This window comes from Ciconia boyciana, chromosome 22, assembly GCF_034638445.1.
Source record: "Ciconia boyciana chromosome 22, ASM3463844v1, whole genome shotgun sequence".
NCBI classification, from domain to species: domain Eukaryota; kingdom Metazoa; phylum Chordata; class Aves; order Ciconiiformes; family Ciconiidae; genus Ciconia; species Ciconia boyciana.
Window position 1 is genome coordinate 7,857,686 of NC_132955.1, and position 27,665 is coordinate 7,885,350.

At 54.5% G+C, this 27,665-nt stretch overlaps 2 long non-coding RNA genes across 2 annotated transcripts; both read left to right on the forward strand.

The window, feature by feature from the left end:
* The first annotated feature begins 3,365 nt into the window (after window positions 1-3,365).
* Window positions 3,366-13,516, forward strand: LOC140662508 (uncharacterized). The gene is made up of 3 exons (XR_012046105.1): window positions 3,366-3,582; window positions 10,858-11,556; window positions 12,011-13,516. It is a non-coding gene; the product is annotated as an uncharacterized lncRNA (long non-coding RNA).
* A 4,352-nt stretch (window positions 13,517-17,868) lies between these two features.
* On the forward strand, window positions 17,869-27,665 carry LOC140662502 (uncharacterized). Its single transcript, XR_012046101.1, has 3 exons — window positions 17,869-18,085; window positions 25,363-26,061; window positions 26,516-27,665. It is a non-coding gene; the product is annotated as an uncharacterized lncRNA (long non-coding RNA).

Consider the following 27,665-nt stretch of genomic DNA (forward strand, 5'->3'; position numbering starts at 1 on the left):
GCCCTGCCCCAGCCAGCACTGAGCCAAACCATAGGAATGAGGACTCCATCCCCCTATTCTAGGAATTTATATGTTCACCCATTAAAATACATTTCTTTCCCCCTTATCAGCTTCCTCCCCCTGTCTCCGAGTCCTCATGCGTGGAGAAATACTGAACAGCTGCTTCCAAAATAACAAAGGCTAAACTAAAAGAAACCAGAAACCTTTTGAAAAGAACACTACACCTGTGTTTCCCAGAGCCCTGAATGTTACGAGGAGCCGTTGTGCTTTCAAAAGCCCTCCCACCAACAAAGAGCACACAAAAGCAGATACACTTTACAGTGAGGGAGAGATGTTCCCTCACAGAATAAATCTTATGAAGGGAGAGGGAAACCCAGGCAAAAGTGGAGGAAGCTGCTGATACTGTCCACTCTCTGCTGTGAAAGACAAGCAAAGGCAAAAGGTCTCATTCTTGCCCTCCTCACCCCAGAGGTGTGACTATGTCACACACTCTCTGGCACACTCTGCAGGATGCAGCCATTTCAGTGTGCTGCCAAGAGTGCCTTGTGCTGTAGTGTGCTGAGAGTCTCCCAAGGGACAGGGATTCTGGAGCTGGGAAAAATGATCTTCACCATGGCTGTGCCAGCATGTGTCCTGCTAATCCAGACAGGTAGGTGTATTTGTGCACTTCCTATTTTCTCCCACAGTTTTTAGTAGGCTACGTGGAGGTCTGTGTTGACAAGACAATGAGGTCAGGGAGAAATGCAGAGGGGTAATGGAAGTAGATATCTGAACTTCCCTTTTCTTTGGAGAGACAGAAGGGTTTGGGGCAAACACAGCCTTAAACAAAGAGCAAGGGAGAGAAGGAAGCAAGCTGCTCCACAGACACATTTCTGCCTGTGTTGCAGGTCTTGTTGGAGGTGACCCCCAGAAGCAATTCTCCTCCGAGGTGTCAGCCACAGTTGGGCAGCGAGTGGTTCTGCCCTGCCAGTCCACCACCGAGGACAGTGACAGCACTTTGAATTTCTTCTGGTACCGCCAGCTCCCAGGGGAAGCCTTGGAATTTCTCCTGGAAGCGTTTAGAGCTTCAGGGAATGACAAGTTCCGCAATGGCAAATTCTCTGTGGTCGTCTATGAAAATAAAACAGCCCCCTTAGAAATAGCAACTGTGTCTTTCCAGGACACTGCGATTTATTACTGTGCTCTGAAACACCACGTTAAGCTAAGCCCCATTTCCGCTCGTGCAAAATCTGCATCGCCAAGAACAGCACAGGAGGGGTGAGACTCTGCATCTTCCATCCTCGGCAGTGCTTTCATCCCTGAAATGATCCTCTCCTTCTTATATCAACCTTTCCAACATCTCCCACCCCAACTCCTCCCTACTTTTCTCAAAGACTCCATCTATGCAGAGGTATTCAGACCAGGGACTTAGAAATGCAGGACCATGGGACAGTTTGCAGATTAGCCGAGACACTCAGCTTTCCTCACTTCCTCACACAGAAACCAGAACCCCTCAAGGAAATGATCAACACCCCTGGACATAACCTCCAGTTGCAGCATCAATCCTTACCTGCTCTTGGTTCCTCCGGGAACTGACAATGCAGAAACCAGTGCTGCTGGGGTGACAGCATCCTGGCTGAGGTCTTGACCCAGCTGTGGGCAGAGCCAGGGGATCCATGTCTCTGCTTTGCTCCTGACCAGCCCTAGCCCTTGACACAGGGCTAGGGTCCTCGAGGGTCCTCGATGGACCACAGACCCTCATCTTGTTCCTCTTTGCAGAGCAGCCAAGGAGCAGGAAAGCAGCTTTTACCTTAATGCCTCAGCACTAGGCAGGGTATCCTGCATATGGTTAAATGGTGAGATCCTCCCACACCCCAGTCAGCATAGTCAACTTCTCTGGAAAATACTAACCAAGAGAAAAGCTAAAGAAAGCACAGTAAAACTAAGAAATACCTAAGCGACCAATAGCGTTGTAGCCCATGAGGCAAGATGCTCTACATATTAATAAAAGGTACCCCCTAACACTGCCCTGAGATCATCAAATAAGGATGATTGACAAAGATGAAGATGAATAAGATGATGAAGAGGAAGATGAAGACAAAGACGAAGACAAAGCCGAAGATGGTGATGATGATGATGATGATGATGATGATGATGATGATGATGATGATGATGATGATGGAGTTCCTCCAGGGTTGTGATCACTGTTTGGTAGCACTGGGGACCCAAAGGCAATTTGGTTTGGGCAGTCCAGAACCCAGGCAGGACTCAGCTTGGCCTATTCTCCCCATACAACAGGCCAGGGAGCCTCTTGCCACCACATAGATCCTGTTGCCCACAAGACATTTTCCCACCAGGACAAGCATAACTGCAGTGCACTGGGCATCACCACACTGGATCTGCAAAACAGCTTCTTGCATCCTGGGAGGAATGACAGGTAAAGACATCCAAGGGTGCCCTGGCAATTACAACTACTTTCTCTTTACCACCTCTCAGCTTTTGGGTTCAGGGTTGGCACAGGCCAGACCAGTTCCAAAGGAGTAACAGGGCTCTGACTGGAGCATAGAGTGGGGTGAAGATACCACACTCTATGGGTAGGCAGGGTGACAAGGGCACAGGCAGCGCAAATGTGTGGAAAGACAGGCATAGCTAAGATGGAGCAGTTCTGGCTATATGGATTCCTGTGTCCGTGGGATAATTTCCCATCCCAGGAAGGATCACAAGGAGAATCGGTTCCTGAGGACCTGAGCAGGTCCCTGCAGCCCCAGCACCTCCCTACCAGCATCTCCCACTACCCACCTCTGCTGTTTCCTCAACATGGAAGGCATAGCGGTCATAGCCCCATGTTACTGGTCACCCACAGGACAGCCATACAGCCCAGCAGGAAACAAGGGCAATAATAAATTGCAAGGTGAGGGAAGGATGTTCCCTGGCCTGCGGGGCTGAAGTGGCAGTGGGGAAGGGGGAGCTCTACTGTGTGGAAAGGACGAGTGTGGGGCAAAGTGACTGCAGTGGGGGGTCGTTTCCGCGCAGTGTTTCTTGTCCCCGCGGGCAGGGGATGGGAGTGAGGCCAGGGCGGGCTGGGGGTGCGGGGCACGGGGAGGGTCCTGCGAGGGGACGCTGCGGGCCCACAGCCCGACCCTGGCGCTGGGGCTGGCCTGGGGCTGGGGCCGGCTGCGCCTGGCCGAGGCGCCGACTCCCTTCCGCAGGGCTCGGCAGGGCGACAAGCCGGGACAGCGCCGGAGCCCCGCTGGAGGGCAACGGAGAGGAGCCTTCGTCTGCCGGGGCGCCGCGCTCCTCCTCTGCCCGAGACCCTGCCCCGCGTCCCGCCCCGCGGCCCCGCTTCTCGTCCCCCGGAGGGACCGCGGCACCGGGGGGCGGGCCGGGCCGGGTCTGTTGGGGCGGGCAGAGGCGTCGGCGCTGCCGCGGCGAGGGGCCGAGCCGGCGGGGCGGGCAGGAGCGGGCCCGAGCGCGGCTGCGCTCGGCTCCTGTGCGGCTGCTGCCGGGCGCTTGGGTCCCGGCCGGCCCCGGCGCGGCAGGGCATGATGGCGCCCGGGCTGGGGCCGTGGCTCCTGGCCTTGTCCTTGGCCGCGGGGCCGGCAGGTGAGAGCCGGGCGGGGAGGGCAGCGAGCCCGGGGCTGGGCCCGGGGCTGGGGCTGCCCGCGGGCGGCCCTGCCCGTCGCGGGGCCGCGGGGCTGCGGCTGCTCCCGCGCCGGGCGCGCTGTTGGCCTGGCGCTCGCCTTCCTTAGCGGGGAAGCGGGGAGCGGGTGGCGCGGGCGGGAGAGGGAGAGGGGAAGGCAGAGGCAGAGGCAGAGGCAGAGGCAGAGGGAGAGGGAGGCTTTCGGGCAGCCGGTCGGCCGGAGTGTCGGGAGCAGGCGCGGCTGAGCCCCGAGCAGGGCAGGCGGGGCATTGCCCCGGGCGCGGGGGTTTGCCGGCAGAGAGGGGGGTGTGGGCTGTCGCTGTGTCGGGGCGGGGGGCGCCGGGGCGGCGGGGGAACGTCCTCGGGCCGTGGGCGCGCCCTGCCCGGCTGCCCGCGCTCTCCGTCCGCAGGGGTGTGGGCGCAGCTGAGGCTGGTGGAGGCCGGCGGAGGGCTGCGAGCGCCCGGGGACTCCGTGCTCCTCTCCTGCCGGGGGTCCGGCTTCACCTTCGGGAATTATGACGTTCTGTGGTACCGTCAGGCACCCGGTGGCAGTCTCGAGTGGGTGTCCTACATCACCTTCTTGGGTACTACAAAGGACTACGGGCCAGCAGTGAAGGGTCGAGCCACGGCGTCCCGGGACAATTCCCAGTCCGAGTCATCTCTGTCCCTGCGTGCCCTGCACCCCCGGGACTCTGCCCGCTACTTCTGTGCCGTTCCCACGGGGACAGGAAATCCAGCTGTGCTTTAACACAAACCTGCTGAGTCCGGCACAGGGTGCACAACGTTTGGAGCTGGCGAGTGCTGAGGTGGCTCAGGGCTGTTCGCAGGGAGAGAGGGGCCATCCCTGCACACCGCCGGTTGTGCTGGCCTTTCTGCAAGAGCTCCTTTCCCAGCACTGCCAGTTTCCATCTTCTGAGTTCTAAAGGCAGTGCTTTATTCTGAGGAGGTGTTTCAATGTGTTTCTGTCACCCAGCCAGCCTGGCCACTCTGCCTGCCTGCAGCCCCTCTCTGCCTTCCCATGTCCCCGTTCTCCCTCAGGCACCCAAAGCGCTTGGGCTTTGGCAACAGCATTGCCTGGCAACACCATTGCCTGCTTCCATTGACCCTTTGGTGGGCAATTTCCTTCTGCCAGCGAAAGCAAAGCAGCGATGGAACAGCCCTGCTTTTGTTTCAGGTGCATTTCAGGGTGACGAGATCCAAGTGACGAGGTCTGCAGTGTGGTGGCGAGCAGGGAACACGGGGACCTTACGATGCACTTACAGGTCCAATGCCTCCTATATTTACGTGGCCTGGTATCGGCAGCATCCTGGCGGACCCCTGCAGTACTTGCTGCAGAGCAAGGGCCGGGGAGGCTCCTACAGCCACACAGCCCCTTTTGCCCACAAGAGGTTTTCCTGCCAGGCTGACAAGAGCTCTGGGACGCTGATCATCAGCGGGCTGGAGCTGGGGGACAGTGCGCTCTATTACTGCACCCTGCAGGGACCACAGTGAGAGACACCCGGGGGGTGCCCCAGCAACATCAGCTTCCTCCTCTCCTGCTCTCCCCTCCTGCATGTTCATGGGGGTCACAGCCCATCTCAGTGGTGAGTCCGTGCGTGGACTGTGCCTGGGGTCAGAGAAAGTGGGATTTCATTGTGGCTGGGTGCTGTCAGTGGTCCAGAGAACAGAATAGAACAGAACAGAACAGAATAGAATTAGAATAGAATAGAATAGAATAGAATAGAATAGAATAGAATAGAATAGAATCAAATCGACTATTTCAGTTGGAAGGGCCCTACAACGATCATCTACTCCAACTGCCTGATCAGTTCAGGGCTGACCAAGTTAAAGCGTGTTATTAAGGGCATTGTCCAAATGCCTCTGAAACACTGACAGGCTTGGGGCATCAACCACCTCCCTAGGAAGCCTTTTGCAGTGTTTGAGCACCCTCTCACTAAAGAAATGCTTCCTAATGTCCAGTCTAAACCTCCCCTGGTGCAGCCTTGAACCGTTCCCATGCGTCCTATCGGTGGGTACCAGGGAGAAGAGATCAGCACCTCTCTCTCCACTTCCCCTCCTCAAGAAGCTGTAGAGAGCAATGAGATTGCCCCTCAGTCTCCTTTACTCCAAACCAGACAAACACAAAATCCTCACCCACTCCTCATAGGTCATGCCTTCCAGCCCTTACGAGGGGAAACCTGATGTGGGGAACCTGAGGAGAGCAGTGTCCTGGTTTTGGCTGGGATAGAGTTAATTTTCTTCCTAGTAGCTGGTAGAGTGCTGTGCTTTGGATTTTAGTATGAGAATAATATTGATAACACGCTGATGTTTTGGCTGTTGCTAAGCGGTATTTACATTGGTCAAGGACTTTTTTTTTTTTTTTCCTTCAGCTCCCCATGCTCTGCCAGGTGCCCAAGAAATGGGAGGGGGCACAGCCAGGATAGTTGGTCCAAACTGACCAAAGGGCTATTCCATACCATATGATGTCATGCCCAGTATATAAACTGGGGGAGTTGGCTGGGGGTTAGCGATCGCTGCTCGGGGACTGGCTGGGTGTCGGTTGGCGGGAGGTGAGCGGTTGTATAATTATTTTTTTTCCTTTTTTCCCTCCCTTGGGTTTTGTTCCTCTCTCTCTCTTGTTGTTTTCCTTCTCATTATAATTCATTATTATTATTATTATTATTATTATTATTTTGTTCCAATTATTAAACTGTTCTTATCTCAACCCACGAGTTTTCTTACTTTTGCTCTTCCGATTCTCTCCCCCATCCCACCGGGGGGGAAGTGAGCGAGCGGCTGCGTGGTGCTTAGCTGCCGGCTGGGGCTAAACCACGACAAGCAGATATGTGGGTAGAGAGGAGCTGGGGAGAGGTGAGCAGGAGCTGCTCTGGCCAAACACCCTGTGCACGGTGTCATTGCCCATCCTTGCTAATTGGCAGAGGAGGAGTTGGAGGTTTCCACAGGGGAACTTAGCACACCCTTTCCTGCCTTTCATGCATGGCATAAATTGAGGCGATGATCCTTCCCCTCTACTCACAGAATCACTGAATGACTGAGGTTGGAAGGAACCTCCAGAGGTCATCTGGCCCAAGCCCTCTGCTCCAGCAGGGCCACCTAGAGCCTGTTGCCCAGGGCTATGGCCAGACATCTTTTTAATAACTCCAAGCATGGAGACTCCACAACCTTTTTGGGCAAGCTGTGCCAGTGCTTGCTCACCCACACACTGAAAAAGTGTTTTCTGACGTTCAGTGGGATGCCTTGAGCTGTTGCTGCCTGTTCATCCTTGTCTCCCGGGGTTAGAGGTGCCCTTCCTCAGGTGCAGACAGAGGCCTCTGGCCCCGTGGTAGGGAAGGTCTCAGAGTCTCTAACGCTTACCTGCCACATCTCTGGTGTACCCATCACCGACAGCAGCTACGCTTGGGACTGGATCCGTCAGACTCCTGGCAGACACCTGCAGCATATCGTGGTGCAAGTATCCTTTCACAGGACTCCAGCACATTGCTTCATCCTTCCAGACCCGAGTCAGCAGCTCTGCAGACCCCTCCAGGAACCAGCTGTTGCTGGAATTGCTCTCGCCATCAGCTGCAGACACAGCCACCTATTTCTGCAGCAGCAGAGAGCTGGGAAAGGGCAGAGTGCTTGAAACACAGGCAGGGCCAGGGCAGAACTGGAAGGAGGGGGTTTAAATCCAGGCAGGTCTTTTGTGGTTGGCTGCAAGGCAAGTCTCATCCCAGAGTTCTCAAGACTAGTCTGGGCTGACTTTTCTGGAAAGGGGCACAGAGGTGCTGCAGCAGCAGCAGCAGCAGCAGTCTCCCACAAGCACCCACAAAAGCAGGAACATGTTGTTAACCTTCTTCCTTCCTTCTCAGTCTCTCCCACAGGCAGAAAGTGACAGGGAAAGAGCTTTGCCTAGGAAGAAACAGAGCGAGCGCTGAAGAACTAAAATTTGAACGTGGAAAGCCAGAGCTGAATTGAGTTTTGAAACCTCATGTTGTTCAGGGAGCCCCAGAGCAGTGCAACAGCAGGAGCTGAGCTGCAGAGCATCTTTTCCCCAGACGCGATTAATAGTCTCTTTGTTGTGTTGTTAGTGTTGGCTCCATGTGCATATATGCTCATGTGTGTACACTGAGGGCCAGCATAGATTTTTGTGAGGAACCCCAACAAGGAGGATACGAAGGGTGCCCTGCACCAGAACTCCTGCCTTCCATGAGCTTGGGGCCGTAGAGAACCCAGCGTGTCCTACCACACTGGGGCAGCTCCAAGTGTCCCAGTGCACCTTAGGCCACCCTGGCCCTGCATCCCCTGCTGCTTTTCCCAGCCTCAAGCCTCCAGTTTCAATGGGTTCCTCTACCCTCTGCAACTCCCCTTCCCATGCCTTCCCTGGATCCCCTCCCCAAGGGGCCAGACTGGAGCTCCCGTTGAAAAGAGAGGGGAGTGGAAGGATTCAGACAGTCTGTGGAGGGCCACAGTGGAGTTGGCAATGCTCCCCAAAATGGTGGTATCTTGTCAAGACGGTGACATTGTGTCAGGGCTCAGTAGGTGTCCCATCCTGTGGTCGTAGGGGAGCTCTGGGTTGCTGCTGAATAGGATGAGCGCAGAGCAGGGAGTGTCCCTGCTCTGCTGAGCAGCCCCAACAGCCTGATCCCCGCTGAGTCCTGTGCACATGAGTTTTGGGGGATGAGCTGGGCGGCCTGAGCCTGCACATGTACTCCAGAGCTTCACCCCAGATCTCACCTGCCCTTTGCTGCCTTTGCTGCTTGGTGGTCTGGAAGGGCTTTGGTGGGAAGCGGCAGCTGGAGAAGGGTCAGCACGAAGGAGCGAGTGCAGGAGTAGGGTGCTGAGCCAGAGTGGAGGAAGCAGGGTGGGGAGCACATCTGCGTAGGGGTTGCGGGATTACTGCTGAGGTGACTTAGAAATTGGAACTTATAGGTAAGGTACAGCAGTGAAGAAGCTTCCCAGGTGGAATGTGGCTGACATCCATTCCATGGAAGTTCCCTAGGCCTGCAACCTTACATGTTGGTAACACCAGGGGAACTTGGTGTGCTGATTCTAAGAGGCGCTGCCCGGAGGGTGGAGCGGTGTGGAGATGCCGCGGCCAGGCTCTGCAATAATATGGGAACTTAAAGGTGTCATGGAACTGGTAAGCTGCATATTTACTATCCTGGGCCAACAGCCTGCCACGTTTTTGACAAAATGCTGTCCTTTTGGTGAACTTTGCTCATTATAACATCATTATAATACCAAAAGACACCTCCATCCCAAAAGCTACCCGCCTCCAAGGTGCGACCACCCCTCACTGAGCTTGCGCACTGAATTTTCCTAGCTTATAACTTTAAAGGCGAAGCAAGAAAACTTTACACCAATCCTAAACAAAGGTATGTATGACTAGAGTCACTCAAGCTCCACCTGAAAGGTGAAAGATAGTATAAAATAGCTTAAGAGAGAGAGAATGTTAGGGAAGACACCACTGTGTACCACTCTGACGTTTGGGATCAGTCGACGGGCTGAGCCTCTCTTCCCCCCCATCGGAACGCCTTTGGGTAAGATTCGAACACTTGGTTATACCAGGTGCCTCCCGGGAAACGTAGAAATCTCTCTAGAGTTGCTTTATTATCTTTTAACGCGTTTGTAGGTGGCGGTGTTACTCATACTCTTGGTATTTGCACATGCTTTGCAGACAGTGAATTTATCACCGGTAAGCCAAAGAACCTGTGTGTCTGTTGCTCTAATAAACTGCACTCTTTATTGATCTAGCCGTGGTAGTTCTCACTGAACACGACCAGACTCTTTATGTGTGGCTGTGATAGTTCATGCAGCACGACTAGACTGGGGGTGTAAGCGCGTTATTAGTGAATCCGTAATCGTGAAGTTCAGTACGCTGGACACGACCGGATTAGAACGTTGTAAATTAATGCTGTTGCCTTAGCGAAAGCCCTGAGAGGGCTCTGGTTCTGATAAGTGGCTATACACACACTCAACGGGAGGGTTTCCCTACCCCCAGCCACTCCTCAGACTCCTATTTGTATGCGACAGTAACTCTTAATGCAACAGGGGTGCCCTGTTCAAGCGGAGCTGGGCTCAGGGGCTCCCATCTGGGAGGAGAAGCTCAGCAGCACCAAGGGTCAGGCGGGCACTGGGAGCACAACCTGCCACCCCCAGGGCCAGCTCCACAGTCCCAGCAGCACCCTGCTGTCCTTCCTCGGGGAAGGTCCAGCGTGGTTCTAGAGACACACATCACCTTTTGCCCACCAGAGGTTTTCCTGCCGAGCAAGCAGCTCTGTTATTGCACCCTGCAGGGTGAGAGACACCCAGGAGTGCACCAACAGCTTCAGCTTCTTCTGCTCCTCCAGCCCCCGCCTCTCGCCTTCACTGTTGTCATAGACCGAGGGAGTGAGTAGGAGGGACTAGGAGTGACTGCAGTGACAGAGGCACAGACAGGGAAGATGTGGGCAGAGCTGTTGTGCAGGCAGAGAGAAGGTGGAGAGAGGCGAGACAGGGCGGGCCTGGCCATGTGGACTGGCCTGTGCGTGGGCTTATTGCCCATTGTAGGTAAGTGAGAGGAAGGGGTGATGCCCCCAGGAACAGAGCATGCCCCTGTGCTCTGCACGGCTCTGTGGAGCTGTGCTGACCGCTTGCAGCCTGACCTGTCCCCCGGCTCTACCTCCCCAGCCATCCCTGCAGAGCACAGTGGGAACAGCCCTCCTCCTCTACTAGCCGTGAGTTAGGCACCTCCATCCAGCCTGCCTCCTCTGCAGTGTGGGGACAGGCAGGGCACCTGCCTGCTTCTCCCACATCTTGGGGCCTTCATGCTTTGCTTTTGGAATGGACACTCTGCTCATGGGGCACTGTAACCTGTCTTGCAAAGACCAGGTTGAGGATGGCAGCGTAGGGCCCAAGCCCCACTTGCCTGTGAGAGGTCCTTGTCCCTCCTGTGCTCATTCAGAGCAGTTTCAGGGACAGGAGAGTGGGTTCCTCAGCATCCCAGCTTGGCAAAGACAACGGGATTTGTCCCCCATGGTGCAAAACCTTCCTGCTTCGAAAGGGAAAATCAGAAAAAGGGAGGAAAATGTGGTGTCTCCTTCCTCATGAGCCCCGATTCCTGGTACCAGCTCTATTCCTCTTCCCACATTTGTCAGCTGGGTTCAGAGGGAAGGATGTAGTGCTCCCACTAGTTCAGTGCCATCGCAATGCCCCCACCAGCGTTGCCCTTCACTTTGCTGAGTCTTGGAGTGACAACGGCTTTTTCTTCCTCTCTGTAGCAGTCTGTGGCCAGGTGGCCTTGGAGCAACGCATCAGGGAACTGGCTGTGCGAGAGGGAGATGGAGTCACCTTCCAGTGCAGCATGAGTGGAGACAGTATGAGCAGCTACTACATGTTCTGGTACCAGCAGCGGCCACGTGGCACTCTCGTCTGGATTTACCAGGAGGGTGATGCCTATGGAGAAGGTTTCCAGGATCGCTTTAAGGGAACAGTGGAGAGCTCCCAGAACAGATTCACACTGCAGATGCAGGCAGCAAAGCAAGGGGATGAGGCCGTGTATTACTGTGGTGCTGGGCTCACCCTGGAGCAGCTCTGCAGCAGAGTGGACCAAAACCCAACTGACAGGGAATAAAGATCTCTCTGTATTTCTTTCCAGCAGCTGCTAACCAGAGGTTGGTGTCACACAATGGCAGGTGCAGGAAACAGACCTTTGGCGTGCTTGCAGTACAAGGCAGCGAAGAGAAGTGTGGCTGAAGGGCTGAGACCATTTATGATGCAGGTGGATCTACTGTGGGAACTTGAGAGGCTGTATGCTGAAGTGCAGGTTATTGCACGTTGCCTGGGCTCCTGTCCAGCATGGCCCAGTTTTTCCTCCATGGCTTGGTTGCAGAGCTATGGGATCATGGAGATGCGGTGTGGTCGCTTACAGGAGTACTGTAGTGGATGGAGCCAGGCTGTTTAGGAAAGACAGAGGGCAGGTCAGCATGGGTGACATTGTGGTGGGCGGCTGCTACAGATCACGTGATCAGGAAGAAGAAGTAGACAAGGTGTGGTGGGTTGACCTTGGCTGGCCACCAGGTGCCCACCAAGCCGCTCTATCAGTCCCCCTCGTCAACTGGTCAGGGCGAAAAAATACAATGAAAGGCTTATGAATGGAGATAGGCTCAGTGAGATGACTGAGCAACTACCGTCACAGGTAAACCAGACTTGACTTGGGGAAGTTAATTTAATTTATTGCTAATGAAATCTGAGTAGCATAATGAGAAATAAGAACAAATCTAAGAACACCTTCCTGCCAGTCCTCCCTTCTCCCCATGCTCAACTTCACTCCCGAATTTGCTACCTCCTTCCCCTGCGCAGCACAGGGTGACAGGGAATGGGGGTTGCGGTCAGTTCATAACACCTCTTGTCTGCTATTCCTTCCTTCTCAAGCTCTTCCCTGCTCCAGCGTGGGGTCCTACCCATGGGAGGCAGTTCTTCATGAACTTCTCCAGTGTGGGTCCTTCCCATGGGCTGCAGTTCCTCACAAACTCCTCCAGCATGCGTCCTTTCTATGGCGTGCAGTCCTTCAGGACCAGACCACTGCAGTGTGGGTCCCCTGCGGGGCACAGGTCCTCCTAGAAAACCTGCTCCAGCGTGGGCTCCTCTCCACAAGACCACAGTCCCTGCCGGGATCCTGCTCCAGTGTGAGCTCTCCATGGGTCACAGCTTCCTTCAAGGGTACATCTGCTTGCTCTGGAGTGGGGTCCTCGATGGGCTTCAGGGTGGATATCTGCTCCACTGTGGACATCCATGGGTTTCAGAGGGACAACCTGTGTCACCATGGTCTTCACCACAGGCTGCAGCGGAATCTCTGCTCCAGTGCCTGGAGCGCATCTCCCCCTCCTTCCTCCCTGGCAGTCAGCATGGGTTTGTGAAGTGGAACTCATGCTTAACCAAATTTCAAGCCTTCTATAATAAGATGATTGATCTTGGTGAATCTCTGAGAGAGTGGACGTTGTGCATTCTGAATTAAGTTATGCTTTCAGCACTGACTTGCCTGGAAACATTGGAGACAAAGCTGCTTATTATGGACTAGATAAGTGCTCAGTGGCATGTTCCTTGCTCCAGCCTTTCCCCCTGGACTCTGGGACCTGGGATCCCTGAAGGCTGGTCTTGCTAGTACGGACTGTGGTAAGGCATTCAGTACCACAGCCCTTTTCCATGTCCTGTGTCACCAGGTCCCCGCCCCATTCATCAGTGGGCCTGCATGTTCCCTAGCCTTGTTTATGCATGCAGCACTCCTTGATCCAGTGGTCACTTTAGCATTAGTATCAAGTCCTCTTGAAGCCTTAGGCGGCAAACTCTGAACTTTCACCCAGATCCATGCACTGAACCATGCACTGAACACCCAACCATGAACGGAGCTTTTACTTGGCTACACGAAGGAAGGCCCCTGAAACCGGTGCAAACCAGAAAGAGAAGGAGGCTTCAACCTTAGCAGAAGCTGCAACCTTAGAGAGAAGAGAAGAATCGGCCCGCTTAGAGATAATGAAGGGACCCAATGAAGAACGGGAAGACCCCAGACCCTAATATTACTATTGGTCTGACCTGTCTCCCGAGGGGAGGGGAATTTAAATTGTAAGGGTATAATTGCCCAGGGGTTTCTTTGTTCTGGGTCCCTCTCTGGAGGCACCCAGCTCGAGCTGTTTTTACCGCTGTACCAATCAACAAATTCATCTGGCATATGTTGTATCGGAGCCTCTGCTTCGGGAAACCTAGGGTCGAGCCAGAGGGGAGAGGAAGCACCTGACAGTGAGCGTGTGTGTGTGAGCGAGGAGTCGAAAAGGGGCACCCATCAGCTCAGTGGAGCTGCCTGCTGTGAAGGGACTCTGGTCCTGGCAGTTAAAGTCTCGGGTGGTGTGTGTGCGACTCCCTCAATGGTGTGTGAATGCTCAGGCAGTGGCTTCTCCTTTAACAGTTTGGCGACCCAGATGGAACCCTAGGCCAGCACCCTTGGATCCTCCCACCTCCATACTTCCAACTGCAGGCAGCGGGTGAATTCACCTGGGACCTTTAGGGCAGGAGGCTCCGAAAGGTGAGTGTTAAAATCCCCTGAGCAGAACTGAGACTAGTGATTGGGGTGGTGCGTGGCCGGATCAGCGTAAACCACACAAGAAGAAAGAGAGGGTGTGTGGCCTGGTCAGTGTAAAGTGCACAAGATGCAAAAGTTGGTGCGTGGCCTGACCAGCATAAAACGCTCATAAGTGAGACCCTGATAGTAGGAAAAAAAGAAAAGAAGAAACGGGAAATGTAGCTGGTGTAGAAAAGGGGACACCCTAGGCTGAGGTCTTACAGAATTCTGAGAAAATTTATGGTACAGTGAAATTATCTAAAAAGCACGCAATCAAATTATACCAAGGTGAAAATTATAAACGGTGAATGGCCGTTTATTACAGGAATGGATCCAGACAAATTAATGTATTGAAGTCATCGACTAGAGGATAGGTACCCATACCAAATGGATTACTGGTATGTATGGCATGCATGGTCTGGGGAAAGAAAACTCCCAGGACAAAAGGAAAGAAAAAAAGAGAGAAAGGTGGTAATTGTAGCAGAAGCTACTGGAAAAAGAAATTCCTGTGAGTAGTTCAACCCCGCCTTATCTGTCTTCTTATCTGTCTTCTGACTCTCCTGTTAACCTTCCAGCTGCCGGGCTCTTCCCTCTGACTATGACTCATGGTCCTAATCCTGCTGCTGTGCACCCTGGGGCCCCGGCAGAGACTGCGCCAGTATTAACCTTTCATAGAACCAGCCCTGGAAACCTGGTGACTTAGCATTGTGGGGAAGTAAGATGCCCCGCCTAAGGGAAGACACCGAGAGGTGTGCCCAATTATTCTGGAATTTATGGACGGAGTATAATCCGAATTGGAGTGACACTCAAATACTATTAAGGGAACTCTTTCACGCTGACGAAAGGGAGAAAATAATGAAGAAGGATGCTGAATCGGCTAACAGGCGGGAGGAAACAGAAACCCCTGGCCAGCGAATGGTCCAAACTGGGACTATAATGATGCAGGGGATGGAGCCGTTTGTCAGTCCGGGCTCCAGAATTTGGTAGAAGCCATTGGAGCATGTGGGGAACTAGGAGTGAACTGGACTAAAGTAGAAGAATGCAGGCAGAGACCTGAGGAGCATCCTGGTGATTTTTGGGGATGACTCCGACAAGCTTTGTTAAAAAACAGAGGAATGACACCGCAGAATTTTAACAACGCGGTTGCGATCAGCATCTTTGTGGATCAGGCGGCCCCCGATATATGGAATTACTTTAAAGAACACATGCCCAGGTGGCAGGGGAAGAATTTGCAAAGGATTTTGAGTATTGCTGTGATTGTATGAGCATTGTATATGATGGGCATGAGGAAAGGCAAAAAACTGAGCAGATTAAAGAAAGGGGGGGAAAAAAAGCGAAAGAGCAGGAGGCCCATTTACTGGCCTCGGCTTTAGCAAGGAATTTGCATGTGAGGGGGAAAGGGGGGCGGTGGAAGGAGACTGGATACTAGGTCTGAGCTAAGATTTGGCAGAAAAGAAAGGGGATCAGGAAGGAATGTTGGCAAGGAGTGTTATTATTGTGGGAATCTAGGGCATACCCACTGGGAATGCCCACTCTGGCCACAGGAGAGGGCAAAAGAAGGAAATTATCACTGGGAAGAATTGGCCAGGGAAGGCTCACAATCACAATGACTGGAAGGAAGAGACCCTGCGGATCTTGAAGGAGAAGCAGAAGGACTGTGACTTTTTAATGTGTGGGTAACCTAATTGCATCAGCAGGGACAGATTATAGGTAAAGTAGACGGTCGTGAAGTTGAATTCTTGGTAGAAACAGGAGCCACAGTATCCCTTTTGAATTTTACCCTGAGAGGGTCTTGAACCACACACAGGTTTTTAATACATGGAGTCACAGCACAGAGAAAGCAGAATTTGAGTAAACCCCTATTAGTAACCATAGGAAACAAGAGTATAGGGGGGTGATTTGTATTGGCAGAGGACTCCCCAGTACCCCTGTTAGGGAGAGATCTCTTGCAGGCTTTAGATGTAGAATTACACTTGACACCTGAAGGAAGAGATTTAATAATCATGGGGTCCCTCCCACAGTATACAGTCCTTCATGAACTGCTCCAGCGTGGGTCCTCTCCATGGGGTACATTCCTTCAGGAACAGACTGCTCCAGCATGGGCCCCCCAATGGGTCGCTGTCCCTGCCAGAAAACCTCTTCCTGCCTGGGCTCTCTGCGTGCACCAGCTTCCTTCAGGGCACATCTAACTGCTGCAGCGTGGGGTCCTCCATGGGCTGCAGTGTGGATGTCTCTTCTGACGTAGGCTTCCGTGGGCTGCAGGGGACAACCTGTTTCACCATGGTCTTCTCCACGGGCTGCAGGGGAACCTCTGCTCTGGCCCCTGGAGCACGTCCTTCCCCTCCTTCTTCACTGACCTGGTGTCTTCCCCTCCTTCTTCCTGGTGTCTGCAGGGTTCTTTATCTCACAGTTTTTCTTACTTTTCTCTCTCACAGCCGTTGTGCAGCATTTTTTACCTTGTTGTAAATATGTTATCACAGAGGTGCCATGGGCTTAGCTGATTGGCTCAGCTTTGGCCAGCAGTGGATCTTTTTTGGAGCTGGCTGGAATGAGCCATGTCCAATGCAGGGGCAGCCCTGGTCTCCTCTCCCAGAGGCCGCCCGTACAGCCTGCCCTGCTTCCAAAACCTTGCCACATCGATCCAATAGAGCCGCAAGGTCACATTGCTGGCTCACATTCATCTTGGGGTCCAGAAGGAGCCTTAGGGCCTTTCCGGGTAGATGGCCCCCAGCGCATACTGCTACGTGGCGTTGTTCCTCCCAGGTACTAGTTCCTTTCCCTTGTGTTGTGGGTTAACCCCAACAGGCAGCTAAGCACCGCATAGCCGCTGACTCACTGCCCCTCGGCAGGATGGGGGAGAGAACTGGAAAGGTAAAAGAGAAAACTCATGGGTTGAGATCAAGACAGTTTAACAGGTGAAGAGAAAGGTGCATGCACAAGCCAAGTGAAATAAGGCATTCATTCCCTACTTCCCATCTGCAGGCAGGTGTTTAGCCATTTGCAGGACAGCAGGGCTTCCTCACGCATAACGGGTACTTGGGAAGACAAATGCTGTAACTCCAAACGACTCCCTTCCCTCCTTCTTTCGCTGAGTCTTATTGCTGAGAATGGCGTCATATGCTGTGGAATATTCCTTTGCTCAGTTGGGGGCAGCTGTCCTGGCTGCGTACCCTCTCAGCTTATTGCCCACCCCCAGCATACTCACTGGTGAGGCAGCGTGCGAAACAGAAAAGGCCTTGACGCTGTGTGAGCACTGCTGAGCAGGAGGTTAAACATCCCTGCGTCATCAGCACTGTTTTGCTCACAAATTAAAAAACATAGCACCATGCGAGCTACGTGAAGAAAACTAACTCTATCCCAGCCAAACCCTGTACACCTTGTTGAACTGCCTGAAGTTCCTGTCGGCCCATTTCTCCAGCCTGCCGAGGTCCCTCTGGATGGCAGCCCAAGCCTGTGGTGTTGCAGCCCCTCCTCCCTGTTTTGTTTCATCAAGAAAATTGCTGGGCATGCTCTTTATTCCATCCTCGAGGTCATGGCTGAAGCTGTTAAAGAGGACTGGACCCACTACAGACCCTTGGGGTACATGGCGAGATACTGGCCTCCAACTAGACTTCATGTCACTGGTCACCACGCTTGGGGACCAGCTGTGTGTCCAGTGTTCAGTGTGGGAAAGAACAGTCTGCAAGAAATGGGAGGGATGATCAGGGGCTTGCGAGGGTGTGGTGGTGCTGGGGAAGAGGGAGCTCTGCGATGCAGAAAGGAGAAGTGTGAGGCAAGGGGGAAGGAGCAGGGAGTCGTTTCTCCACCGCGTATCTTGATGGTCCCTGCGGGCAGGGGATGGGAGTGAGGCCAGGGCGGGCTGGGGGTGCGGGGCACGGGGAGGGTCCTGCGAGGGGACGCTGCGGGCCCACAGCCCGACCCTGGCGCTGGGGCTGGGCTGGGGCTGGGGCTGGGGCCGGCCCCTGCTGCGCCTGGCCGAGGCGCCGACTCCCTTCCGCAGGGCTCGGCAGGGCGACAAGCGGGGACAGCGCCGGAGCCCCGCTGGAGGGCAACGGAGAGGAGCCTTCGTCTGCCGGGGCGCCGCGCTCCTCCTCTGCCCGAGACCCTGCCCCGCGTCCCGCCCCGCGGCCCCGCTTCTCCTCCCCCGGAGGGACCGCGGCACCGGGGGGCGGGCCGGGCCGGGTCTGTTGGGGCGGGCAGAGGCGTCGGCGCTGCCGCGGCGAGGGGCCGAGCCGGCGGGGCGGGCAGGAGCGGGCCCGAGCGCGGCTGCGCTCGGCTCCTGTGCGGCTGCTGCCGGGCGCTTGGGTCCCGGCCGGCCCCGGCGCGGCAGGGCATGATGGCGCCCGGGCTGGGGCCGTGGCTCCTGGCCTTGTCCTTGGCCGCGGGGCCGGCAGGTGAGAGCCGGGCGGGGAGGGCAGCGAGCCCGGGGCTGGGCCCGGGGCTGGGGCTGCCCGCGGGCGGCCCTGCCCGTCGCGGGGCCGCGGGGCTGCGGCTGCTCCCGCGCCGGGCGCGCTGTTGGCCTGGCGCTCGCCTTCCTTGGCGGGGAAGCGGGGAGCGGGTGGCGCGGGCGGGAGAGGGAGAGGGGAAGGCAGAGGCAGAGGCAGAGGCAGAGGCAGAGGCAGAGGCAGAGGGAGGCTTTCGGGCAGCCGGTCGGCCGGAGTGTCGGGAGCAGGCGCGGCTGAGCCCCGAGCAGGGCAGGCGGGGCATTGCCCCGGGCGCGGGGGTTTGCCGGCAGAGAGGGGGGTGTGGGCTGTCGCTGTGTCGGGGCGGGGGGCGCCGGGGCGGCGGGGGAACGTCCTCGGGCCGTGGGCGCGCCCTGCCCGGCTGCCCGCGCTCTCCGTCCGCAGGGGTGTGGGCGCAGCTGAGGCTGGTGGAGGCCGGCGGAGGGCTGCGAGCGCCCGGGGACTCCGTGCTCCTCTCCTGCCGGGGGTCCGGCTTCACCTTCGAGGATTATGCAGTTCTGTGGTACCGTCAGGCACCCGGTGGCAGTCTCGAGTGGGTGTCCTACATCAACCCATGGGGTACTACAAAGGAGTACGGGCCAGCAGTGAAGGGTCGAGCCACGGCGTCCCGGGACAATTCCCAGTCTGAGTCATCTCTGTCCCTGCGTGCCCTGCACCCCCGGGACTCTGCCCGCTACTTCTGTGCCGTTCCCACGGGGACAGGAAATCCAGCTGTGCTTTAACACAAACCTGCTGAGTCCGGCACAGGGTGCACAACGTTTGGAGCTGGCGAGTGCTGAGGTGGCTCAGGGCTGTTCGCAGGGAGAGAGGGGCCATCCCTGCACACCGCCGGTTGTCCTGGCCTTTCTGCAAGAGCTCCTTTCCCAGCACTGCCAGTTTCCATCTTCTGAGTTCTAAAGGCAGTGCTTTATTCTGAGGAGGTGTTTCAATGTGTTTCTGTCACCCAGCCAGCCTGGCCACTCTGCCTGCCTGCAGCCCCTCTCTGCCTTCCCATGTCCCCGTTCTCCCTCAGGCACCCAAAGCGCTTGGGCTTTGGCAACAGCATTGCCTGGCAACACCATTGCCTGCTTCCATTGACCCTTTGGTGGGCAATTTCCTTCTGCCAGCGAAAGCAAAGCAGCGATGGAACAGCCCTGCTTTTGTTTCAGGTGCATTTCAGGGTGACGAGATCCAAGTGACGAGGTCTGCAGTGTGGTGGCGAGCAGGGAACACGGGGACCTTACGATGCACTTACAGGTCCAATGCCTCCTATATTTACGTGGCCTGGTATCGGCAGCATCCTGGCGGACCCCTGCAGTACTTGCTGCAGAGCAAGGGCCGGGGAGGCTCCTACAGCCACACAGCCCCTTTTGCCCACAAGAGGTTTTCCTGCCAGGCTGACAAGAGCTCTGGGACGCTGATCATCAGCGGGCTGGAGCTGGGGGACAGTGCGCTCTATTACTGCACCCTGCAGGGACCACAGTGAGAGACACCCGGGGGGTGCCCCAGCAACATCAGCTTCCTCCTCTCCTGCTCTCCTCCTGCATGTTCATGGGGTCACAGCCCATCTCAGTGGTGAGTCCGTGCGTGGACTGTGCCTGGGGTCAGAGAAAGTGGGATTTCATTGTGGCTGGGTGCTGTCAGTGGTCCAGAGAACAGAATAGAACAGAATAGAACAGAACAGAATAGAATTAGAATAGAATCGAATCGAATCGACTCGACTATTTCAGTTGGAAGGGCCCTACAACGATCATCTACTCCAACTGCCTGATCAGTTCAGGGCTGACCAAGTTAAAGCGTGTTATTAAGGGCATTGTCCAAATGCCTCTGAAACACTGACAGGCTTGGGGCATCAACCACCTCCCTAGGAAGCCTTTTGCAGTGTTTGAGCACCCTCTCACTAAAGAAATGCTTCCTAATGTCCAGTCTAAACCTTCCCTGGTGCAGCCTTGAACCGTTCCCATGCGTCCTATCGGTGGGTACCAGGGAGAAGAGATCAGCACCTCTCTCTCCACTTCCCCTCCTCAAGAAGCTGTAGAGAGCAATGAGATTGCCCCTCAGTCTCCTTTACTCCAAACCAGACAAACACAAAATCCTCACCCACTCCTCATAGGTCATGCCTTCCAGCCCTTACGAGGGGAAACCTGATGTGGGAAACCTGAGGAGAGCAGTGTCCTGGTTTTGTCTGGGATAGAGTTAATTTTCTTCCTAGTAGCTGGTAGAGTGCTGTGCTTTGGATTTTAGTATGAGAATAATATTGATAACACGCTGATGTTTTGGCTGTTGCTAAGCGGTATTTACATTGGTCAAGGACTTTTTTTTTTTTTTTCCTTCAGCTCCCCATGCTCTGCCAGGTGCCCAAGAAATGGGAGGGGGCACAGCCAGGATAGTTGGTCCAAACTGACCAAAGGGCTATTCCATACCATATGATGTCATGCCCAGTATATAAACTGGGGAGTTGGCTGGGGGTTAGTGATCGCTGCTCGGGGACTGGCTGGGCGTCGGTCGGCGGGAGGTGAGCGGTTGTATAATTATTTTTTTTCCTTTTTTCCCTCCCTTGGGTTTTGTTCCTCTCTCTCTTGTTGTTTTCCTTCTCATTATAATTCTTTTTTATTATTATTATTATTATTATTATTATTATTATTATTATTATTATTATTATTTTGTTCCAATTATTAAACTGTTCTTATCTCAACCCACGAGTTTTCTTACTTTTGCTCTTCCGATTCTCTCCCCCATCCCACCGGGGGGGAAGTGAGCGAGCGGCTGCGTGGTGCTTAGCTGCCGGCTGGGGCTAAACCACGACAAGCAGATATGTGGGTAGAGAGGAGCTGGGGAGAGGTGAGCAGGAGCTGCTCTGGCCAAACACCCTGTGCACGGTGTCATTGCCCATCCTTGCTAATTGGCAGAGGAGGAGTTGGAGGTTTCCACAGGGGAACTTAGCACACCCTTTCCTGCCTTTCATGCATGGCATAAATTGAGGCGATGATCCTTCCCCTCTACTCACAGAATCACTGAATGACTGAGGTTGGAAGGAACCTCCAGAGGTCATCTGGCCCAAGCCCTCTGCTCCAGCAGGGCCACCTAGAGCCTGTTGCCCAGGGCTATGGCCAGACATCTTTTAATAACTCCAAGCATGGAGACTCCACAACCTTTTGGGCAAGCTGTGCCAGTGCTTGCTCACCCACACACTGAAAAAGTGTTTTCTGACGTTCAGTGGGATGCCTTGAGCTGTTGCTGCCTGTTCATCCTTGTCTCCCGGGGTTAGAGGTGCCCTTCCTCAGGTGCAGACAGAGGCCTCTGGCCCCGTGGTAGGGAAGGTCTCAGAGTCTCTAACGCTTACCTGCCACATCTCTGGTGTACCCATCACCGACAGCAGCTACGCTTGGGACTGGATCCGTCAGACTCCTGGCAGACACCTGCAGCATATCGTGGTGCAAGTATCCTTTCACAGGACTCCAGCACATTGCTTCATCCTTCCAGACCCGAGTCAGCAGCTCTGCAGACCCCTCCAGGAACCAGCTGTTGCTGGAATTGCTCTCGCCATCAGCTGCAGACACAGCCACCTATTTCTGCAGCAGCAGAGAGCTGGGAAAGGGCAGAGTGCTTGAAACACAGGCAGGGCCAGGGCAGAACTGGAAGGAGGGGGTTTAAATCCAGGCAGGTCTTTTGTGGTTGGCTGCAAGGCAAGTCTCATCCCAGAGTTCTCAAGACTAGTCTGGGCTGACTTTTCTGGAAAGGGGCACAGAGGTGCTGCAGCAGCAGCAGCAGCAGCAGTCTCCCACAAGCACCCACAAAAGCAGGAACATGTTGTTAACCTTCTTCCTTCCTTCTCAGTCTCTCCCACAGGCAGAAAGTGACAGGGAAAGAGCTTTGCCTAGGAAGAAACAGAGCGAGCGCTGAAGAACTAAAATTTGAACGTGGAAAGCCAGAGCTGAATTGAGTTTTGAAACCTCATGTTGTTCAGGGAGCCCCAGAGCAGTGCAACAGCAGGAGCTGAGCTGCAGAGCATCTTTTCCCCAGACGCGATTAATAGTCTCTTTGTTGTGTTGTTAGTGTTGGCTCCATGTGCATATATGCTCATGTGTGTACACTGAGGGCCAGCATAGATTTTTGTGAGGAACCCCAACAAGGAGGATACGAAGGGTGCCCTGCACCAGAACTCCTGCCTTCCATGAGCTTGGGGCCGTAGAGAACCCAGCGTGTCCTACCACACTGGGGCAGCTCCAAGTGTCCCAGTGCACCTTAGGCCACCCTGGCCCTGCATCCCCTGCTGCTTTTCCCAGCCTCAAGCCTCCAGTTTCAATGGGTTCCTCTACCCTCTGCAACTCCCCTTCCCATGCCTTCCCTGGATCCCCTCCCCAAGGGGCCAGACTGGAGCTCCGTTGAAAAGAGAGGGAGTGGAAGGATTCAGACAGTCTGTGGAGGGCCACAGTGGAGTTGGCAATGCTCCCCAAAATGGTGGTATCTTGTCAAGACGGTGACATTGTGTCAGGGCTCAGTAGGTGTCCCATCCTGTGGTCGTAGGGGAGCTCTGGGTTGCTGCTGAATAGGATGAGCGCAGAGCAGGGAGTGTCCCTGCTCTGCTGAGCAGCCCCAACAGCCTGATCCCCGCTGAGTCCTGTGCACATGAGTTTTGGGGGATGAGCTGGGCGGCCTGAGCCTGCACATGTACTCCAGAGCTTCACCCCAGATCTCACCTGCCCTTTGCTGCCTTTGCTGCTTGGTGGTCTGGAAGGGCTTTGGTGGGAAGCGGCAGCTGGAGAAGGGTCAGCACGAAGGAGCGAGTGCAGGAGTAGGGTGCTGAGCCAGAGTGGAGGAAGCAGGGTGGGGAGCACATCTGCGTAGGGGTTGCGGGATTACTGCTGAGGTGACTTAGAAATTGGAACTTATAGGTAAGGTACAGCAGTGAAGAAGCTTCCCAGGTGGAATGTGGCTGACATCCATTCCATGGAAGTTCCCTAGGCCTGCAACCTTACATGTTGGTAACACCAGGGGAACTTGGTGTGCTGATTCTAAGAGGCGCTGCCCGGAGGGTGGAGCGGTGTGGAGATGCCGCGGCCAGGCTCTGCAATAATATGGGAACTTAAAGGTGTCATGGAACTGGTAAGCTGCATATTTACTATCCTGGGCCAACAGCCTGCCACGTTTTTGACAAAATGCTGTCCTTTTGGTGAACTTTGCTCATTATAACATCATTATAATACCAAAAGACACCTCCATCCCAAAAGCTACCCGCCTCCAAGGTGCGACCACCCCTCACTGAGCTTGCGCACTGAATTTTCCTAGCTTATAACTTTAAAGGCGAAGCAAGAAAACTTTACACCAATCCTAAACAAAGGTATGTATGACTAGAGTCACTCAAGCTCCACCTGAAAGGTGAAAGATAGTATAAAATAGCTTAAGAGAGAGAGAATGTTAGGGAAGACACCACTGTGTACCACTCTGACGTTTGGGATCAGTCGACGGGCTGAGCCTCTCTTCCCCCATCGGAACGCCTTTGGGTAAGATTCGAACACTTGGTTATACCAGGTGCCTCCCCGGGAAACGTAGAAATCTCTCTAGAGTTGCTTTATTATCTTTTAACGCGTTTGTAGGTGGCGGTGTTACTCATACTCTTGGTATTTGCACATGCTTTGCAGACAGTGAATTTATCACCGGTAAGCCAAAGAACCTGTGTGTCTGTTGCTCTAATAAACTGCACTCTTTATTGATCTAGCCGTGGTAGTTCTCACTGAACACGACCAGACTCTTTATGTGTGGCTGTGATAGTTCATGCAGCACGACTAGACTGGGGGTGTAAGCGCGTTATTAGTGAATCCGTAATCGTGAAGTTCAGTACGCTGGACACGACCGGATTAGAACGTTGTAAATTAATGCTGTTGCCTTAGCGAAAGCCCTGAGAGGGCTCTGGTTCTGATAAGTGGCTATACACACACTCAACGGGAGGGTTTCCCTACCCCCCCAGCCACTCCTCAGACTCCTATTTGTATGCGACAGTAACTCTTAATGCAACAGGGGTGCCCTGTTCAAGCGGAGCTGGGCTCAGGGGCTCCCATCTGGGAGGAGAAGCTCAGCAGCACCAAGGGTCAGGCGGGCACTGGGAGCACAACCTGCCACCCCCAGGGCCAGCTCCACAGTCCCGGCAGCACCCTGCTGTCCTTCCTCGGGGGAAGGTCCAGCGTGGTTCTAGAGACACACATCACCTTTTGCCCACCAGAGGTTTTCCTGCCGAGCAAGCAGCTCTGTTATTGCACCCTGCAGGGTGAGAGACACCCAGGAGTGCACCAACAGCTTCAGCTTCTTCTGCTCCTCCAGCCCCCGCCTCTCGCCTTCACTGTTGTCATAGACCGAGGGAGTGAGTAGGAGGGACTAGGAGTGACTGCAGTGACAGAGGCACAGACAGGGAAGATGTGGGCAGAGCTGTTGTGCAGGCAGAGAGAAGGTGGAGAGAGGCGAGACAGGGCGGGCCTGGCCATGTGGACTGGCCTGTGCGTGGGCTTATTGCCCATTGTAGGTAAGTGAGAGGAAGGGGTGATGCCCCCCCAGGAACAGAGCATGCCCCTGTGCTCTGCACGGCTCTGTGGAGCTGTGCTGACCGCTTGCAGCCTGACCTGTCCCCCGGCTCTACCTCCCCAGCTATCCCTGCAGAGCACAGTGGGAACAGCCCTCCTCCTCTACTAGCCGTGAGTTAGGCACCTCCATCCAGCCTGCCTCCTCTGCAGTGTGGGGACAGGCAGGGCACCTGCCTGCTTCTCCCACATCTTGGGGCCTTCATGCTTTGCTTTTGGAATGGACACTCTGCTCATGGGGCACTGTAACCTGTCTTGCAAAGACCAGGTTGAGGATGGCAGCGTAGGGCCCAAGCCCCACTTGCCTGTGAGAGGTCCTTGTCCCTCCTGTGCTCATTCAGAGCAGTTTCAGGGACAGGAGAGTGGGTTCCTCAGCATCCCAGCTTGGCAAAGACAACGGGATTTGTCCCCCATGGTGCAAAACCTTCCTGCTTCGAAAGGGAAAATCAGAAAAAGGGAGGAAAATGTGGTGTCTCCTTCCTCATGAGCCCCGATTCCTGGTACCAGCTCTATTCCTCTTCCCACATTTGTCAGCTGGGTTCAGAGGGAAGGATGTAGTGCTCCCACTAGTTCAGTGCCATCGCAATGCCCCCACCAGCGTTGCCCTTCACTTTGCTGAGTCTTGGAGTGACAACGGCTTTTTCTTCCTCTCTGTAGCAGTCTGTGGCCAGGTGGCCTTGGAGCAACGCATCAGGGAACTGGCTGTGCGAGAGGGAGATGGAGTCACCTTCCAGTGCAGCATGAGTGGAGACAGTATGAGCAGCTACTACATGTTCTGGTACCAGCAGCGGCCACGTGGCACTCTCGTCTGGATTTACGAGGCAGGTGATGCCTATGGAGAAGGTTTCCAGGATCGCTTTAAGGGAACAGTGGAGAGCTCCCAGAACAGATTCACACTGCAGATGCAGGCAGCAAAGCAAGGGGATGAGGCCGTGTATTACTGTGGTGCTGGGCTCACCCTGGAGCAGCTGTGCAGCAGAGTGGACCAAAACCCAACTGACAGGGAATAAAGATCTCTCTGTATTTCTTTCCAGCAGCTGCTAACCAGAGGTTGGTGTCACACAATGGCAGGTGCAGGAAACAGACCTTTGGCGTGCTTGCAGTACAAGGCAGCGAAGAGAAGTGTGGCTGAAGGGCTGAGACCATTTATGATGCAGGTGGATCTACTGTGGGAACTTGAGAGGCTGTATGCTGAAGTGCAGGTTATTGCACGTTGCCTGGGCTCCTGTCCAGCATGGCCCAGTTTTTCCTCCATGGCTTGGTTGCAGAGCTATGGGATCATGGAGATGCGGTGTGGTCGCTTACAGGAGTACTGTAGTGGATGGAGCCAGGCTGTTTAGGAAAGACAGAGGGCAGGTCAGCATGGGTGACATTGTGGTGGGCGGCTGCTACAGATCATGTGATCAGGAAGAAGAAGTAGACAAGGTGTGGTGGGTTGACCTTGGCTGGCCACCAGGTGCCCACCAAGCCGCTCTATCAGTCCCCCTCGTCAACTGGTCAGGGCGAAAAAATACAATGAAAGGCTTATGAGTGGAGATAGGCTCAGTGAGATGACTGAGCAACTACCGTCACAGGCAAACCAGACTTGACTTGGGGAAGTTAATTTAATTTATTGCTAATGAAATCTGAGTAGCATAATGAGAAATAAGAACAAATCTAAGAACACCTTCCTGCCAGTCCTCCCTTCTCCCCATGCTCAACTTCACTCCCGAATTTGCTACCTCCTTCCCCTGCGCAGCACAGGGTGACAGGGAATGGGGGTTGCGGTCAGTTCATAACACCTCTTGTCTGCTATTCCTTCCTTCTCAAGCTCTTCCCTGCTCCAGCGTGGGGTCCTACCCATGGGAGGCAGTTCTTCATGAACTTCTCCAGTGTGGGTCCTTCCCATGGGCTGCAGTTCCTCACAAACTCCTCCAGCATGCGTCCTTTCTATGGCGTGCAGTCCTTCAGGACCAGACCACTGCAGTGTGGGTCCCCTGCGGGGCACAGGTCCTCCTAGAAAACCTGCTCCAGCGTGGGCTCCTCTCCACAAGACCACAGTCCCTGCCGGGATCCTGCTCCAGTGTGAGCTCTCCATGGGTCACAGCTTCCTTCAAGGGTACATCTGCTTGCTCTGGAGTGGGGTCCTCGATGGGCTTCAGGGTGGATATCTGCTCCACTGTGGACATCCATGGGTTTCAGAGGGACAACCTGTGTCACCTTGGTCTTCACCACAGGCTGCAGCGGAATCTCTGCTCCAGTGCCTGGAGCGCATCTCCCCCTCCTTCCTCCCTGGCAGTCAGCATGGGTTTGTGAAGTGGAACTCATGCTTAACCAAATTTCAAGCCTTCTATAATAAGATGATTGATCTTGGTGAATCTCTGAGAGAGTGGACGTTGTGCATTCTGAATTAAGTTATGCTTTCAGCACTGACTTGCCTGGAAACATTGGAGACAAAGCTGCTTATTATGGACTAGATAAGTGCTCAGTGGCATGTTCCTTGCTCCAGCCTTTCCCCTGGACTCTGGGACCTGGGATCCCTGAAGGCTGGTCTTGCTAGTACGGACTGTGGTAAGGCATTCAGTACCACAGCCCTTTTCCATGTCCTGTGTCACCAGGTCCCCGCCCCATTCATCAGTGGGCCTGCATGTTCCCTAGCCTTGTTTATGCATGCAGCACTCCTTGATCCAGTGGTCACTTTAGCATTAGTATCAAGTCCTCTTGAAGCCTTAGGCGGCAAACTCTGAACTTTCACCCAGATCCATGCACTGAACCATGCACTGAACACCCAACCATGAACGGAGCTTTTACTTGGCTACACGAAGGAAGGCCCCTGAAACCGGTGCAAACCAGAAAGAGAAGGAGGCTTCAACCTTAGCAGAAGCTGCAACCTTAGAGAGAAGAGAAGAATCGGCCCGCTTAGAGATAATGAAGGGACCCAATGAAGAACGGGAAGACCCCAGACCCTAATATTACTATTG